Consider the following 20162-nt stretch of genomic DNA (forward strand, 5'->3'; position numbering starts at 1 on the left):
TTGCAACAAAAGTTGCTAAGAGAGTACTATAGTTTTGTCTACATAACAGTTGTTGGTAAGTCCTAAAACTAAACGAGTTAGATATAAGGTTATATATACCAAAGTGATCAGGGTGACGAGTAAAGTCCAAATCCGGATGTTTGTCTGTCCGTACGTCTGTCCGAAACTTGGAACACGTGTTCCTTGGCACCATAAGAAGGTTAAGTTCGAAGAAGGGCGGAATCGGACCACTGCCACGCCCACAAAATGGCGATAACCAAAAACACATAAAGAGCTATAACTAAGCCATAAATAAAGTTAAGAATATAAAATTTGGAACATAGATTCGCATTAGGGAGGGGCACATTTGAATGTAATATTTTTGGAAAAGTGGGCGTGACCCCGCCTCCAAATAGGTTTTTTGTATATATCTTGCAAATCAATAAAGCTATATAAACCAAACTTTCTGCAGTCGTTCTTTTATCCGTTTCCTTATACAGTCCAAAAATGAAAGAAATCGGATAATAACCACGCCCACCTCCCATACAAAGGTTAGGTTGACAAGTAAGGAAGGGCTAAGTTCGGGTGTAACCGAACATTTTATACTCTCGCAATTTATTTATTTAACTTTATTTATATTATATAATACACAATTTGACCCACATATTCGTCGTATATATTGTATAAAGTCCATTGAAAGTTGGAAACCCTAATATCAGGATAGAAGCACAGAGGTCCTCGTGTTCGATATATGGGGCCTTAAAAACGTATGGTCCGATTTCGGCGATTTTTAGAATGGGTCAGAAACACCCAATTTTACATAAGAAATGGCAGAAAGAAGCTGCACTGAGATTTTTTTACAAAATGGAAAATGGCCGTGGCGTCGCCACTTATGGGTCAAAAACCATATCTCAAGAACCACTCGACAGATTTCAATGAAATTCGGTATATAATATTTTCTTGACACTCTAAAGACACTGATGGAATATGGGCGAAATCGGTTCACAACTACGCCTACTTCCTATATAACTCAATTTTGATTCCTTCTGATTCGTTCACTTTATAATGTATAAATAAGGAACGGAGCGAAATAAAACTTTACACAAATACTGTATTTGAACTGTGACATCACTTGTGGAAAAATTGTCAAAATCGAACCATGACTTTTCAACGCCCCTTATATTAAACATGAAGAACTCAGTGACTAAGGGTAATTTTTCACCGAAAATATAGGTAAATCTCTAGCCTTTCCTTACTTGTTTCACTAAATTTACATACAAAATTCCCGCTTAAGTCTCCACTTAAGTGCCTTTCCCGCTTAAGTGACTGTAATATTTAGGCCACAAATACAAAATTGTTTGTACGGACGGGACACTTAAGCGGGGATTACTTTATAATGATTTTCATTACTTATATAGGTCAAGTTGTTGATTGAGGTCACATTGATATTATTAATATGGATATAAGTATTAACTTATGTAAACTTGAAGGTTCTGAGTTTTTTAGGACTTTAGGCTATTTCAGAAAGTTCTAAGAGCCTGTCAGAGAGATTAACTCCGCCAATATTCTGATTGAAGCTTCATTCAATAACAGGGCGTGTTATTGTTATTGGTCAGAGCCTTAGACTACACGCTCATCAATATAATTTAAATAATACTTAGTACGATCGTCAAACAATTACCTTCACCAGGCTTCTAGGTATCATGGATGTCGCATTTAAGTTTGTAGTCCACATCTCTAGGATCCAAATGTTTTCAATTATTTAATAAAAAATATTTAAAATTACGCATTGGTTCTTTGGGATAATATTATATTTCAATATCGTACATCTTCCGACAATTTCTCCATTTTATAAATTTTAAATTCAATTTATTATAGAGTACTTAAATATTTTTAAGTCGTTTCTATTCGATCAACTAGTGAACTCATCATCAGTTCGTATTCTATACTCTGATCTATATCCATCGATCCTTATGGTTTAATAAGTCAAAAATTAAAAAAATATCCTCTTCGTCTCCTTCTATTAAACTATCTTCGAGATGATTCCGATCAAACTGCCAAATCTTTCCATTTCAAATTACAGCAATCCTTTTGGAAGCATTTCTAGTTCATTTGTAATACAAGCAAAAATTCCTTGAAAATATTACGGTAACGCCAAAAATTCTTGCCACTTTCCTGCAAGTTTTGCAAAAACGGGTAAAATTTTTTAAGTAGCCTTACCCCTATAATAAATACAAAGCTAGATATGAAAATATGCATAGAGAAGAGTGTATTTCAAGAGTCAAGTTTTCTATCAGCGATAATTTTTGTTCACATATATGCATATCCTGACTCTATATAGCCAGTCACATGATGAAATTCAATTTCTAAAGTCATATTTTAGTCAAATATTACTTAAATTTTTTTAGTAGCTTGCAACTCTTACATAACTCAATAAAACTGATTTGCACCTCTGACTGATTTCTATGCAGTGCCATGCGATCTATTACTCACCTCGGCATCTAATTTAAATGGGCGTTGAATGCTGAATGCACTACGCATACCCAGGTGTGCCATGTCAAGAAAATGTATGTATTTTAAATTCAAATTCAAATCCTTCAGTTTTTCACTATTTCGCAGTTTTTGCCGCTATTTTTTAACCATTGTTAGCACTTTTGCCCATTTTTCCTTTCCGACAACGACTATTCTACATTTGCCATATTTTACTTTTTTGTTTTTTATCTGCTAATTTTTTGCTTTTGTATTTCGTTTTTCGTATGCAAACCTTTCGCCGGCGGATTACATAAGGCTGCAAAACAACAAAGTGTGGGCTTGAAAGGTGTTACCTAAAATGTGCTTTAAGCCTTATTGGAATGTATTTCACATCAAATTGTCACGTTTTTATGTGTTTCTATCTACCTTTGCTTACGAATTCTATTCCATTTGCCGTCTGTCTGTTGAATAAATCCATTTTTTTTTTTGTTTTCTGCTTGTTTGTTTGTTGTTTTTTGTTCCGTGCCCTTTATTTTTAGGGTAACCTCAACATTTGACAATTTTGTAAGCTTTCAGGGATTAAAGCTCGGTTTGTGTAGACTTGTTTTTTGAACACAAGCACTTATTCAAACCCACATCATTTGTTTTATTGTTAGTACGAGCACCCTCACCGACACTACCGCATTACATTTTAAGTGATGCTGCGATAAATAACCACGTTTTTCTGGCACCCTGCCACCAAATTGAGTCAGCGCCTCTTTAAGGTTCTTTAATTCTAAGACAGCTTTGTGTTGAAACATTTTAATAAATGTCTTTGTCACATTTTTACTAGATTTATTCGCGTATTCGCTAACTTAGATTTATTATTTACTTTGTTGTTATTTAACAGCAGCTCCAAGTGCCTTTTGGGGAGCCCGAGGTTACACGATTACAAAAAGAAGTAGGATTCTTAGAAAGTGTACAGCGCGCTGAAGCACGCACTATATTTGTATATAAAAAATACTGACGTTTGTGGAAAATCTACACGCTTGTTGCGAGCTGTCTCATTTTATTTTATTTCTACGAAACCCGGTATTTATTTCCTTCTTGAAGGGGGGGAATTTATGTGTATGCGCGTGGGTTTGTAGCCACTTCAATAAGTTCACGCTTTACGGTAGCTGCTTAAATGCTTCGAATGCAATGGACTGTTTAACATTTCGCAAACGAGATGTGACAATTCCACTTTTCAGCGCGAAATTTATGCACTCATCCATGCAGCCATTTACTCACTGGCGCATTCACTCAAGCAATCGCCCCTCGAAACGATTACAAGACATTTACAAATTCGTATACTCGAATTTACGAGAATATGCAAAATATTTAAGGGTATTATGTAGAACCAAATGAACGAAAATAAGAATACAAAGGTCAAGTTAGCGAGTATTAACTGCTGACGCAAGCGTAAATGTAGGTCAGTGTATATACCTCAATTTGTAGGGACACCACAAAAATGTTAGACATGACAATCTGACCTCGACTTCCATTGTTTCAGTTGTATGGTCAAGACGCATGGATCCACTTTACCATATCAACTAATTTAATCTACGACAGAACTTTCATAAATAATATTCATAGAGCACTTTGACAATATTTCTATATTCAAACTTATATCGACTAACCTCTTGTGAAATATTGATTAGATTACTGAGGCACGGAGGGACTTTAATAGTGATGTACAGAAAGAATATTGGGTCTATTGGAACTTGTGTGTTTCTGTTATGAGATTCGACTTTCGTTAATATTTCAGTCAAGTAAAGAAACTGAAGGAACTCAAAATGGTTGAAAAAACTATTCAATCGGACGGTAGTTTTACCTCTAACTGCGCTGTATCATTGAAGTCCATAATAAATGGTGCTCTACGGATTCAGTTGACATATCTTTAGTAAGGTACTAGAGATATACAGTATATTAAACCCTTTCTATATTATTATTTATTATATATTATATTCCGGTTACTCCCGCAAGTATTCATAATGATAATGTTCAACATATTAGTTCGTGAGAATTATTCAATACTTCGGAGTTTTTCGTATTGATGCTGATTGAATATTCATTGCGTTAAAGATGCCACATCGGGATATCGCCTAGAGACTGCGTAACACAGAAGACCAACAGTCAAACAAAAATGCGTTGTTGTCATGTTGTAAATTAACAATAATGTTGGCCCGTTGGCACAACTTGTTTGCAGGAAGTTGTTGTCGTTGCATTGTCCATAGGGACAACAAATAGCATAGCTCAACTGGAATAAAGGAAAACAGCAGTGTGCATATGATGACTGTACAACCCATTGGCAAATAGCACATTGTCAACAAGCAGTTGCATCGGCAATTTCTGTGTTGCCATTGGCATATGCATTTATGTATGTACATACAAACACCTCTGAATTGCGAAATACGATTTTGCTGCACGGTACTCCTGAAGTAATCGCAGATGAACTCAGCTCCTATAAATAACTAATATTACTACTCGTATAAGAATTAATTTCACTTTATACTTTCATTGATTTCAAATTTTGTAACTCTGGTGTCTCAGGAAGGTAGTCTTAGTTGATGAACTTGGAATAGAAAGTGCTTCACCGAAATAGTTCAGGTTTATCGCTCTAAGATCTCTTTCCCAATAATATTTTTAATATAGTGACTCACTTGATAGGCGTTTATATTACCTTTATAAATGGAGTCACAACTTCGAAACTGAACCACCTGAGAACCATATTTTTGATAAGAAAAAAATTGTTAATGGCATATACTCGAATCGTTAGTTGATGTGGTAAAGTACTGGATAACGAACACTAAACATCAAGTTTGGATACCGCCGCAATTCGAATAATCCAATCGTCCAATTTCGACAAATAGGGATGGGAAAAAAGTGAAGTGAAGAAGTCTACTTTATCGTTTATGGATTGTGAAGTAATTTTGGAATCGGCGAATCTGTCGTCGATTAATAAATCTATCTAGTTCTTGCCACAGCTCAGATGAGAGCCAGACATTTTTACATTTCGCTGACCTATACTGTTTGAAAAGAAGAGGAAATTGAGGTTCTTTCTTTCTATGAGAATTGGAAAGCATCAAGGAGTGCTACTCAGTCACTATACTAAAATATCCTCCATGAGTTTAATATAGCTCATAATATAAAGTAAAGAAGGAATGTTTTCTTGGTTCAACTGTCGGAATTTTCACGGTGTAATTTCAATGACTTTCCTTGTGGTCTAAATCTCATTTACAAAAATTGTATGAATTGTGCTGTATTTATTGTTTCATACTGGTAATAACTTGGAAAGCACCTTGGTAAAAAGCGACGAGTAATATTTGCTGAGTACCGTGAGGGCAATAGGTCAGGGGCTTATAGAGGGTATCTTATCTAACCTCTGAAATATTTATAATGTTTCATAATATCGAACAATATCGTCGGTTTAAACTAGTTTTACATGACGTCGAATGTGTGGGGTTCCAGGGTTTTATTGACTTTCAAAAACGTATGTATGTACATTGTTTTTTCTCATAGTTCTAGATTATGGATCAGTTTCGGAAAATTGGTAACATAACTTATATTTCCAATCTGTATTTAAATTACTGGCAAAACAAATTTCTTAAGTTTTAAGAATGCTCTTAAAATTAAATTTAGGATTTAGTCGGGTGTTTGGTGATTTTAAATTTACAGTTGTTAAGGTCTATCCACCTACTTGAGATGTACATTTCGGAAATTAAGTGGCTTCAGCTGATCGTCAGTTATCCCCCGACTTTTGACCGACAGAAGAACTGCATGCAACAACAACAACACAGCAAACACTCAATAACGCCTTGTTCGACGTGCGTTTGTAAATAAGAGCAACAAATTGATGATCTGCTGCATTGCTAGCAATAAGAACAACACTATGGATTTAAGTAATCTTTGTTTGTTGCATTTTGAGTTGATGATAAATTGTTTGCCAGATTTTGTTGTCCCTTATTTATGAAGTGTTTTGATGGATTGCATGCGGAGGATGAGTAAAAAAGCCACGAAGCAAGCATGCAGTTGTACACATATACATATATGGATATATACGGACTAGTGAAAGTGCGAGGGCATGCATATCCATACATATATGCATACAAGCGGTGGTCTCAGGCTTTTGGCTATAAAAACCAGTAAGCTTATAATAAATAACCACAAAAAAGCGTGTTGGTAAACTTGTCAAAAGCAGTTGGTTGAGAACAAAAACAACAAACAACAACTTGTGTGCAGTAATAATATATGCGATTACAATTTTCAATTCGCTGTAAAAGAAAACAAATGCGCGTTGACATGTCGTTAAAAGTGTCAAAGTAAAAAATGAAAAATGTCAGTGCATTGCTATGGAAGAGCAAGCAGGGAAATGATTGGATCTATAGCGAGAATGTACCGAAAAAAAATTAAAAATGTACAAACAGAGCGTTCCGCCATGTCCGCGCATATCTCGAATTCCCAATACGCTGTGCCATGTACGCTACATTCATACATACCTACATATGTACAAGCGGACATAGCGGCCTTCCCCCGCCCCCCTCTTGCCTTACTCGTTTATTCTGTTTACACCGATTTCACTCCACTTCAGCTCACCTCACACACCCACACGGCACTAGATTGTTGAAATTTCTGATTTACATTTTCGCTATTTGTTGTTGTGCGACATTGTGCAATGTGGCATGCCACACGCGCGCGCACACGCACTACGAAATCAAGTGCTGTTGTTGGTTCGCTATTGCGGCTGGGTCGATTTAGTGTCGGCGATGATGGTGTTGTTGCTACCATCATCACTAACACCATGACCAGTCACATCGCATCTATTGTCCTTATTTGCCATGATATGGCAAGGCAACGCGTGTGTATGTGTCTGTATGTGTATGTATGCAACAGTGGCTAGTTTCTGTTGTTTTATATTTTTTGCTGTTTGTTGCTGCTGCAAGTGCATTGTAAATTCGGAATTGTGCAGTTGTTTACTCCCTTTGAAATTTTACGAGTTACAATAGTAGCAACAACAACTTCCGCATTTGTACAAACTCATTCATACATAAAAAGCAAAAATGGCAATCTGCGCATATAGATCTTGATGATGTTGTTTCGAAGCGGTAGTTGTACTACTGTTGCTGCTGTTGTTGTTTGTAAACAATGTACTGGCGGCACCACAACATCGGATGCGGTATGAATTTTGAACTAGCCTCTAGCAGTAACTGTAAAGTGAGAACGATGCCGCAAAGATAAACTGTGCTATAAAGAATTTCAATTAGTTTTTTTTCAAGAATTTGTAGAAAATTGTCAAAAACATGAGTTTAGAGTTGACAGACGTAGTGTTGCGCTTAACTCTATACTTTTTTCTCACAACTAATTTCATTAATGACTGATTAACTAGGGTAAAATATACTCGATAATTTGATATTTTTGTAAAAAATGTCCATGAGCGTCTAAATCACATTTACATAAAATTACAAGTGAGGAAGGGCTAATTTCGGGACTAACCAACAACTTTATACTCTCACTATTTATTTATTTCATTTTATTATGTTAGCACACTATTTGATCCATAAATTCCACATAAACTCCCCAAGAATAACGAAAATGATTGTATCTGGTGTTCCAAGTGGAGGTACTTTTTTCAATAGCTTTTTTTGACAGATCTCTCATGAGTCGATGGTTCAACTTTACTGCCAAGCGACATCACTTCGCTCTACGGGCTCTTGAAAAATTCCAAGAAGATCGGACGTTTTGGGCTGGTAGATTGCCCACGAAGATCGTGTGATATAACACCGTTAGATATTTATAATTTTGCGCAATATTATACATTTTCAGTTAATTCTTTGATCATCTTCATACGATATATCATTGATTATAGTACCAAACTAACTTTGGGGCAAATATACTGGAATATATTTAACTATTTTCTAGTATTCAATAGAGTATTGGATTGGATTTTAAAACAATACATTACTTCGTCTTTTGTATAATAATAATTCTGAACACTCTTTTTCATAGCCTTTGTCATACTCATTCTCTACTCCTTCTAATCAACTTACCAATACTGAGAAGCAGTAATCAATTTACAAATACCAAAGTGTTGGTTATATTCTTTAATAATTTCATTTAAAGTTCTTTTTTATATTTGGTGTACAACAATTCATTGCCAAATGCATTCGCCAATATTCGCTTTCTTTCACTAGTTACATTAATTTCCTTCATATCCTTTATGCATTTGGGTCTTCCTTGCTGACCATTGAAAACACTGTGTTTTCTTTCCCAGATTAATAAATTTCGATAGCGCATCGTTTGCCCAATTCGCGTTGACAGATTGTCTGTTTGTTGGGAAAAGATTTTGGCTGGCCGATATGAAAATATTGGCGTTGAGAAATGGTCGCTCTGGTGCTACAGATGTAGTTTTAGTTATCTAAGCTACACATACAGACATGCACATGTTCATGCATATATAAATGTGTTAATGAACAATAATTCATGAAGTTTATCATGGTGCTCGTAAATTAAAGCGCGGAAAACCATTTCGTCATGAAACTATTGTAGCTCGAAATAAATTGGTTTTCAGGGCGCCATTGGACGAAAGAATTAAATGTTGTCATATGTGAATCAAAGTCCCTAAGTCCCATATTTCTCTGGAAATAAACTGGTTGTTAGTCGGCACTACAAGTTTCCTCAATATATTATAGCAAGAAGCGAAACCACCCTATCTGAGGATTGGCAATTGATTGTTGGTATCTCGATGGTGTCAATTAGTAGTTGTGAAATAGATGTTCCAAAACTATAGATTCCAATATTAAATAATAGTAATTTTAATTAAATAAATTGATTTATTATACCATAATCCATTAAGTGTCTTGCTTATGCTACTCTAAGGAGTATCCGTTTGAAGTACCATAATAATATCTTGGTCTTATGTTTAGTTAAAACATGTTTATACTCTCGCAACAAAAGTTGCAAAGAGAGTATTATATAACGGTTGTTTGTAAATCATAAAACTAAACGAGTCCGTTATTTGTATATATCTCGCAAATCAATGAAGCTATATAAACCAAACTTTCTACAGTCGTTCCTCTTACGTACACCACCACACACCATGAAAATAGTTGAAATCGTATAATAACCACGCTCACCTCCCATACAAAGATTAGGTTGAAAATTACTAAAAGTGGTAGAACTCACTAACGAAAAACGTCAGAAACACTAAATTCCACAGAAGAAATAGCAGAAGGAAGCTGCATCTCAGATTATTAAAATCGGGTCATAACATCTCCTAGCTCCCATATACATAATTATAGGTTTTCCAAGAATACGGTGGGCGTTATTCCGCATATATGTATTGGTTAATATGTGAGATATCTTAGCAAAATTAAGTTAGCGTATAGTGTTGGATATAGTGTACCTTGCCGGTGAAAATGAATGAAATTGGTTCAGGAATTACCTCAGCCCTCATATCCATATATGACGTTTTTCGTTATTCTATTAAACTTTATGCCGAATATATGGGTAAATTTGTGTGTTATCTTAATAAAATTTCTTCAATAAATTGCGAAAGTATAAAATCTTCTCATGCACCCGAACTTAGCCTTGTTTTTTCCTAGAATAAAGAATTTTGACTTGTTTTTTAGAATAAAGTTACATGTGATGTGGACGAACTTTTAAAGCTTTTAGGCATATTGGTTAGAATATCTCAGCTTTATTCCAAATTAACGTCGGTATTTGTTCAAACACCAATATCCTACAAATGATTGTGTTTTTGCTGAAGAGGTAATTTGATAATGATGGTCTTCCCACCGCTTTCCCTGTACCGAGCAATTCGATAAGTTACACCATTAAAAGAGATGACTTAACAAAACTGACTACATACGGAGGCCTTTTTCCTTGTGGGTAGTTGAGTGTGCCAATATGCGTTTGTAAGTATATATTGTGTTCTTCAAATCCACGTGCTCTGAAATTATTTCGATCATTGAATCTACTAGGATATACGATATGTTGTTTATTAGCTGTCAACAAGTATGACCCATTTCGACTTTAGTTTAGGCAGCCGAAATGGAATGTCTTTCTACATAAATATTCAATGTACCTACATACAAAGTATGTACGAGTATGTTGTAAAGGGTGATTTTTTAAGAGCTTGATAACTTTTTTAAAAAAAAAAACGCATAAAATTTGCAAAATCTCATCGGTTCTTTATTTGAAACGTTAGATTGGTTCATGACATTTACTTTTTGAAGATAATTTCATTTAAATGTTGACCGCGGCTGCGTCTTAGGTGGTCCATTCGGAAAGTCCAATTTTGGGCAACTTTTTCGAGCATTTCGGCCGGAATAGCCCGAATTTCTTCGGAAATGTTGTCTTCCAAAGCTGGAATAGTTGCTGGCTTATTTCTGTAGACTTTAGACTTGACGTAGCCCCACAAAAAATAGTCTAAAGGCGTTAAATCGCATGATCTTGGTGGCCAACTTACGGGTCCATTTCTTGAGATGAATTGTTCTCCGAAGTTTTCCCTCAAAATGGCCATAGAATCGCGAGCTGTGTGGCATGTAGCGCCATCTTGTTGAAACCACATGTCAACCAAGTTCAGTTCTTCCATTTTTGGCAACAAAAAGTTTGTTAGCATCGAACGATAGCGATCGCCATTCACCGTAACGTTGCGTCCAACAGCATCTTTGAAAAAATACGGTCCAATGATTCCACCAGCGTACAAACCACACCAAACAGTGCATTTTTCGGGATGCATGGGCAGTTCTTGAACGGCTTCTGGTTGCTCTTCACCCCAAATGCGGCAATTTTGCTTATTTACGTAGCCATTCAACCAGAAATGAGCCTCATCGCTGAACAAAATTTGTCGATAAAAAAGCGGATTTTCTGCCAACTTTTCTAGGGCCCATTCACTGAAAATTCGACGTTGTGGCAGATCGTTCGGCTTCAGTTCTTGCACGAGCTGTATTTTATACGGTTTTACACCAAGATCTTTGCGTAAAATCTTCCATGTGGTCGAATAACACAAACCCAATTGCTGCGAACGGCGACGAATCGACATTTCACGGTCTTCAGCCACACTCTCAGAAACAGACGCAATATTCTCTTCTGTACGCACTGTACGCATTCGTGTGGTTGGTTTAATGTCCAATAAAGTAAACTGAGTGCGAAACTTGGTCACAATCGCATTAATTGTTTGCTCACTTGGTCGATTATGTAGACCATAAATCGGACGTAAAGCGCGAAACACATTTCGAACCGAACACTGATTTTGGTAATAAAATTCAATGATTTGCAAGCGTTGCTCGTTAGTAAGTCTATTCATGATGAAATGTCAAAGCATACTGAGCATCTTTCTCTTTGACACCATGTCTGAAATCCCACGTGATCTGTCAAATACTAATGCATGAAAATCCTAACCTCAAAAAAATCACCCGTTAGTTAGTGTGTGTAAGTTACAGAGACCGTAGATACTACTCGGCTTAAGTAGTAGCCTGTTGAAATTAAATTCTCCATTCTGTCTCTGTCATTTCACTTCGCCTCGAATAACATGCTCACGGTCACATTGCAAAACAATATGCATGAAAGTCAGCAAGTCAACAAGCTGGCAAGGCAACCGGATATATCCTTTGACCATAATTAACCTTTTCACTCGGACAAGGGTAATTTAGCGAATAAACAAATGAGCAAACCAGGCACACGCGCGCAAAAACATACAAATATGGCAGGTGGAGAAGAGTAAAACAAGCTTAAGGCAAGCAGGAAGTAGCGAACAAAACAAAACAAGTTGGAGATTGTGAAGCTGAATGAGTGACGGTGAAAAAGGATGAAGTTAATACAACAGCTTGACATGTCAGCTAGAAATGCGGTTTCCATGATTTTTTTATATGCAGAGAAAAGCGCTAAATGGTAATGGAGGCAAATAGTTGACAAAATATTTTGTAGTAAAGCCGCAATCAACCTTTAGTATAGAAATATTTATATATATATTCAAAGTATGGAAAATATGGAATAAAAAAGTTACACTCTTTCATTTCATTTGGGCACCATTATGATTCGTTAATAATATCTATAACATTATAATTCTCGATGTGGCATAAAAAACAGAATTAGCTGTCGTTTACAATAATGGATACCGCCATTATTACAATTATTTTAAGATGGTATTCTACGAGAAGGTTCGAAATAGAGAATATAAAAAAATCGAATATCACAGAGCCTAATTTCTATTACGAAACTAAATTGTCCAGCTATAAACCTCCAAAGAACCAAAAATAATATGCAGAAGAAGCGAAGCTGAAACTTGAGTTTGAATAAACTGCGAGATCAAACTACGGCATAGCAGTATTGACTTTTGTTTGGAAATCCATTTGAAATACCGGTACAATCTTTAAATTAAATAAACTTAAGAATTTGTTAAGAACTAATAGAGAAGTGTGCACGCAATAAGATCAGATGAAATAATTTCGAGGCCATCTATCCATTGAATGGTGAACTATACTAGCGGATTTTGGATTAGTAACTGATTGCAAACATCATTGAAACTACTGTGAAGATATCAGGATCTCAGCCGAAATCTATAAAGAGCAAATTAAGAAAAGTAATAAAATGTCCTAAACATATCGAATAACAAATTTTACGTACTTAAAGGAGCATTATCCAATATTTGACCTTCATACTGTCATATACATATATATGTACATATATTTAACTATTCAAGTTTCAGCAATATCATGATTAAGGTCATTATCGGATTTGTTCTGTGTGCGATTTGATACCATGCATTTCATGATATTTCTTCGTCTTTTTGTATATGTACAATAATATACGTATGTACATATCTAAACGATTCATGTATTGTTTTTTGCTTTCCTTACTCTATGTGTTTGTCCATTTTCCTCCTTTTCGTATTTTGTTGTGCGCTCTGGTGGGCAAAGCAATTTGTGGATGCTGTACAATCATAATTTGCGGTTTGTATTTTAGTGCAACAAGTTTAGCGAGATATACAACGCACTTGAGTGTGCAGATGCTGTTGTTTGGAATCTCGTACACATACATATATGTATATAGGTATAGTAAAAGAGTAACACTTGTGGTGAATATTTATTTATTTTTTTTTTGTTGAACCTTTGGTGAAGATAATTTGCATAGTTTCATTTTAAAATTGGTGGCTTGCGGTTTTGGCGGAGAACACTTTTTCTACATGTGAAAAACCTCATATTTTCTCATAGGTGTGAAAACAATTAGAGTTATGCAACTTTATTTTGCCAGTTTTTGGAGTCAGTCTACATATACATACATAAGTGCAGTAGTCTTGGGATTTGAGTAAGAGGGCGGTAAGTGGCAGGGTATGTTGATAACGTTAGACTCCGTAAGTGCAAAAGAAATGGTTTATAATATAACCTGAACATTATTTGATATTGACATCATCGGAAGCAACAACCTCGCCGTTTGTTCCGCTTTTTCCAAACTAGATAAGGAAGCGAAGCAAATGGGTCTGGTGGTGAATGAGGACAAGAAGACATCTCTTGTCATCAAACAAACAAACTGTCAGCGCACGCTCGTCTTGGCTCCCACGTCACTGTTGACAGTCATAAGTAGATAATTCCGTCTACCTGGGAACCAGCATTAACAGCAATAACAATGTCAGCCTCGAAATCCAACGCAGAATCACTCTTGCCAACAGGTGCTACTTTGGACTGAGTTGGGAATTGAGAAGTAATGTCCTCTCTCGACGAACCCAAATAAAACTGTACAAGTCACTCATTATTCCCGTCCTGACCCTAAGTGACACCAAACTGCAAAATAGAGAGATGAAAATATTTATATATAATATTTGATCAGCGAATAGTGTTCCAAAATTTATCATAGTTATAGCCTAGTAGATGATCATTATTTGCAAAAAATTCACCACCAATAATCGCTTATAAAGATGAAAAAGAGATCGAATTTACCAAGACAATGGTCGACAAAAATCCTCGTAGCTATATCCTCCGCGCGGGTGTCGACTGGGCAATGGGTGGCGCTGCTTGCACTGTCATGGACTCAAGCTGCCGCTTGGTTGGCTAAGGCATGACAGTGGTGGCAGGCGTCACCCAGCGAAGGCTGACATAATTCTCCATTCATTTCCCTGAGGTGGACTGCTTTTAACGCTTCCCCAAAGGGAGATGGATGGGGGAAGATGTCGGCCATTGCTATTGAGGTGCCTGGCGGTAGGTATAAAACGCTAGGGGTAGAGGATCCCGAACTAAAAAAGCTCACAATGGAGAGCGCAATGAAGAGTGAAAAGCGGGCTGGGATATCAGCCCAAACGTCGGTGGGAGATGAGAGCTGTGTCGCCAGCGGCCACACCTCCATTGCAACGGGAGCAGGTTGCAGTGGTTGCAGTACTACTGCCAAACCAACCTTACAGCGCACTGGTTCCATAGTCCTCGAAGACTCGGACGAAGAAAGCGCCGTAAGCATCAATGCTGAAAAGGAAGAAGAGCTTCTTCTGAGCTGTCGACCGTGGGTACCAACTCTGGTAACAAGAGAGGGCCCCGGAAGAAGCCTAACAAGGAGGGGTCGAAAGCTAAGGCCAGATACAAGGCGGCGGTCGGAATATGTAACCGACTCGAGGGCAAGTCCAACCTGAAGGAGGATGAGGTGCAACGGTTGGCTTGGGCCAGAGAGGAGGTGAAGACCGGCCGTGCGCATTTCGCAACACGGAGCTGGTGCAATGCCTCGGATCCAGCATTTGATGAGATAGAGCAAAGCTTTGAGTGAAGTGGACGTGTTTTTGTACGATCCGTGTATTTTTTGCTGAATTTCAAGTTTTAATAACTATCATCTGCACCATATTTGCCTTGAAGGCCTTCGGGATACGGGGATTTTTCAATCGGACACAGCAACTGATAAATAGATAAGTGAAATCGTATTTTAATTATAAATTCATTTGCACTTACCTGCCTATTTTCGGCAAATTTTATCACAAGCACTAGTGTAATTTCCCCTAATAATAATAATTTCCGTAAATAAAGAACAGCAATTGTAATAAAGCGTGCTCCCCAGCTGGTCTGCCGTTTTGTATCGATCAGCTGTTCTCCTTTTTTCGCCTTCGCTTTCGTTTTTCCTTTTTGGTTTTGGCGTTGCCAACTGCCGAATACATAAGTAGGGTTTTAGCGACAGAGACTGAACACACGTACGCACAGGTGTTCCCAACTATTTTCCAGCCATAGTATGGCCTCTAAAAATAGCTTAGGGCTCACACCGGAAAATCCATTTAGGAGGAATTCTAAAATCATAAGAACTCCTCCCAATGGAAAAACTGAGGTTTCCACCGCTGCTGGATCAGCAAACAAGTGTGAAATTGCTAACCAAGCAAGCAAAAGCTCTAAACATTCGGAGGAGCCAAATAATTCGGAGACAGCGCATATTTTTAGCCAACTAGGTGGTAAAATAAAGGAGCTAGAATTAATGATGGCTGGTCAAAGGCACGTTAATCAGGCAATGCGCGACCTAGTCAGCGGTATTATGAGCTTACATGAAAGATGTGAGAAAATCGATAATAATTCGAAAAAGACTATGGTTGGGAGAGCTACTCAAGTATCCCCAATTTTTAAAGATAAAATTTACCTCCAACAAAAAAATCAAAAAATGTGGTTGAAAAAGTGCAACCAAATTATAACGAGGTTGTGAAAATGATATCAGGAGATACTACGGCTAAACCAAGCGCAAATGAAAAATGGGTAGATGTTGTGAAAAAAAAGAGACCAAACGTAAATAAAATAAGATCGAAACCAGACGCCATCATACTAACGAAAAGGGATGGTGCGTCCTATGCAGATATTTTACGTAAAATAAAAAGTGACAGTGGCCTTGAGGAATTGGGTTCAAATGTAACTCACATTCGATTTGTTAATCGAACTAAAAAATCAGGACAAAAGAGCTGAAACTTTCAAAAGTGCCCTAGAAGGAGTGGTAGGAGAAATGGCAGTGATACAGCCAAAATCTCATAATGTCACTATCGTATGCAAAGACCTCGACGAAATAACGACCCCAGAGGAAATTTCCGAGGCCATGAAAAAAGAGTGTGGAATCCACGATATGGGGAAAGCCAACATCAAAAATATACGAAAGACCCGTAGTGGTACACAAATAGCTCTTGTGTGCCTGCGTGCTCAAGATGCTAAGGCGGCACTTAAGCTAGGCAAGATAAAGATCGGGTGGTCGGTCTGTCGCCTCCGGGAATATTGCCCTATTTCCCGTTGCTTCAGATGTTTCCAACTGGGCCACATGGCACGAAATTGCTGCAACCCGATCGACAGGTCTTCTTTATGCACACGGTGCGGAAGCACGGGGCATGTAGCGAAGGTGTGCACTGCTACTCCTTGTTGCATGCTTTGTAAAGGGGAACACTCTGCCTTGAGTACGACTTGCCCCAAATATCAGGAGATGGTGAAGTCACTGAAAATATTGCAGCTAAATTTAAATCACTGCGCTGCAGCACAAGAACTGCTGAAACAAACCTTAGTAGAAGAGAACATCGACGTTGCCTTACTAAGTGAGCAATATTCACAGCGTTCGGAAAGCACTTGGGTCACAGACAAAACAGGCAAGGCAGCAATATGGTCTTGTAAAGGACAACCGTTTATGTCCTGCGCTAAAACATCATAAAATGGTTTCACATGGGCAAAGTTGAAAGGTATATATTTCGTAAGTTGCTACGCTCGTCCCAGCGCTTCAATTACACAATTCGAGGACTTCCTCCTAAAGCTGTCCTTAGAAACCAGGAGCAAATCGCCAGTAATAATTGCGGGTGATTTCAACGCATGGTCAACTGCTTGGGGCAGCAGAAGAACAAACCATCGTGGGCGTTTAATAATGGAATTCCTCAGCCAAGCAAACCTTACGATTATGAACAGTGGCACGAAAAATACCTTTCAAAAAGGAAATAAAGGTTCAATAATTGACCTAATGTTTGCCAACGAGGCACTTGGCCGACGCATTAAATGGAGTGTTGCGGACATATACACAAATAGCGACCACATGGCTAAGAAAAGAGGCTGGAAACAAAAAGAGTTCGACCCGGACCTTTTTACGGCAGCCTGGCGCGCAGCAAATGTTCGATGCGAAGACGCAGCCCACCTGGTATCCGCAGTTCAGAAAGAACTGGTAGCAGCATGTGACGCAACTATGCGCAGGACAACGCACCACACCAAACGAAGGCCAGTATACTGGTGGAATGAAGAAATAGCCACGCTCAGAAAGCTATGTCACTTATCTAGACGTCGCCTACAGCGCAATCAGGGTGGAGAAAATGAAAACAGTCTCAGAGAAGCGTTTAAAAAACATAAGAAACTCCTGAAGTCAGCTATTACCCGCAGCAAACGAAATTGTTTTGAAAAGCTCTGTGAAGAGGCAAACGTAGACCCCTGGGGAACAGCATATAAAATTTGTATGACAAAATTCAAAAATAAGTCACAGGAAACCAAAAGTGCATCATTTATGAAGAAAGTCGTCGAAACACTATTTTCGACGCATGACCCGATCTCATACGCTGAACGACATGACGAAACGGCTGAGTCACCGCTATTAGTTACGGAAGAAGAGCTATTGGCCATAGTAAAAAAAATTAAAAACAACAAAGCGCCTGGAATAGATGGTATACCAAACAGAGCCTTAAAGGAAGCTATAACTTTGAAACCCACCCTGTTCACTAATATGTACAATGCATGCATAAAAGAAGGAGTGTTCCCCGACCCCTGGAAAGTCCAACGCTTAGTTCTCCTTCCAAAACAAAGGAAACCACCGGAGGAACCTTCATCGTATCGACCCTTGTGTATGCTCGACACAATGGGTAAGTATACGAAAACATTATACGAAACCGCTTGGAAGTTGCAATCCAGGAAGCCGGCGGATTATCTGAGAGACAATACGGCTTCATAAAACGCAGATCCACTATCGACGCACTAAAGGAAGTCGTTGACACTGCAAAAGATGCAGTCAGTGGAAAAAGATGGAAAGGTGGTACAAAAAAATACTGCGCACTGATTACCCTGGATGTTAAAAACGCGTTCAACTCCGCAAAATGGGCAAACATTATCAACATCTTATATGTAATGCGCGCCCCCCAATACCTCATTAACATAATAATAAGTTATTTTAAAAACAGAAAACTAATATTTGACACGGACGAAGGCACCAAGAGCTATTTTATTTCGAGTGGAGTACCGCAAGGATCGGTCTTAGGCCCCTTCTTATGGAACTTGATGTATGACGGGGTTCTAAGAACACAACAACCAAAGAGCGTGAAATTAATAGCATATGCTGACGACCTTATAGTGGTAGCAGTGGCCAAGCACCTCGATGACCTCAGGAGAAAATGCAATGAATGCATCAACGGTTTACGCCAATGGTTTTCTTCCATGAGTCTGGAACTAGCAGAGCACAAAACTGAAGTGTTGCTCATAAGCACAAGGAAAATTGAGGAAAGATTAACTCTTACTATTGGGGAGTGTGAGATTATCTCACAGCCACAGCTGAAGTACCTGGGGGTAATATTAGACTCAAGGTTAAAATTCAAGGAGCACTTGGCGTACTCGTCGAACAAAGCAAACAAAATCTATAACGCCTTATCAAGAATGATGGCAAATACGGGCTGCGTGCGTTCCAGCCGAAGATTTTTAATTGCAAAGGCTATGAGCTCTGTAATTTTGTATGCGGCGCCAATATGGATTCAGGCGTTAGATGTTAAAGCGTATGCGACACCAATAAACGCAATACATAGACTGTCGGCAATAAGAGTAATAAGTGCTTTCCGAACCATATCTAGCGATGCTGCTGAAGTGTTGGCCAGCATGCCGCCTATTGACATCCAGGGAGATGAGATGAATTCGTGCGACTGCATATGGTAGCAGCGCCCCCCTCAGAGAATAAAAAGTTAGACGAGAAGAAAATGAGCATCTTGAAGTGGCAGCAACGGTGGGAAGCCTCAACTAAAGGACGGTGGATACACAGACTAATACCAGACATCCATTCGTGGATATATAGAAAGCATGGTGACCTTGATTTCCACCTGACCCAAATTTTAAGTGGTCACGGGTGCTTCAGAAGTTACCTATACAAATTCCGTAATGACGTTAGTCCGTACTGTCCGGTGTGTGCAGAGTCCGTAGAAGACTCTGAGTTGATAACAACCATGGGTGGTAACTTGACGGTGGAAAATTTGACTGCACTTATGTGTCAGTCCTCTGATAATTGGAAAGCTGTTAGCGAAGCGGCAGCCATAATAATGACAGAATTGAGACATCTACAACAGGCTAGGCGTCAGTCAGTCCGCGCTATAGAGGAGACTTAAATTGTCTTGACACTCCCATGAAGTAATACTTAATCCGGTGGTTCCGTGGGAGTGTTTTGTGCTGGGAGTAGGTTAGGTTTAGCGGATTAAAGTTCCGCACTTCGGCTTTCGATGCTTCCCCCTACTATAAAAAAAAAAAAAACAAAAAAAAAATTGCTAATCGGATTGAGGAGCAAATAGCTGAAAAGAGGCAGCGTTCGACGGAGAGTGAACCGAAGGCACCGGCGAAAAAGAGGAAGTGCAAAGACGTTGCTAAAAAGCAACAAGTCAGGCACGCGGATGACAGACTAAGTCACAAAACTTCACTACATACACCCCGAGCGTTATTAATAAGGTAAGAACAGCCATATTAGTGAGCAAAAATATGTATTCC

At 38.2% G+C, this 20162-nt stretch overlaps 1 long non-coding RNA gene across 1 annotated transcript; it reads right to left on the minus strand.

Annotated features, from left to right (window-relative positions):
• Positions 1–1410: 1410 nt before the first annotated feature.
• Positions 1411–3465, minus strand: LOC128920351 (uncharacterized). The gene is made up of 3 exons (XR_008470414.1): positions 2878–3465; positions 2473–2804; positions 1411–2154 (listed from the first exon to the last, which is right to left on the minus strand). It is a non-coding gene; the product is annotated as an uncharacterized LOC128920351 (long non-coding RNA).
• Between the last annotated feature and the right edge of the window lie 16697 nt (positions 3466–20162).

The sequence above is a fragment of the Zeugodacus cucurbitae genome, chromosome 3 (assembly GCF_028554725.1).
Source record: "Zeugodacus cucurbitae isolate PBARC_wt_2022May chromosome 3, idZeuCucr1.2, whole genome shotgun sequence".
NCBI classification, from domain to species: Eukaryota; Metazoa; Arthropoda; class Insecta; order Diptera; family Tephritidae; genus Zeugodacus; species Zeugodacus cucurbitae.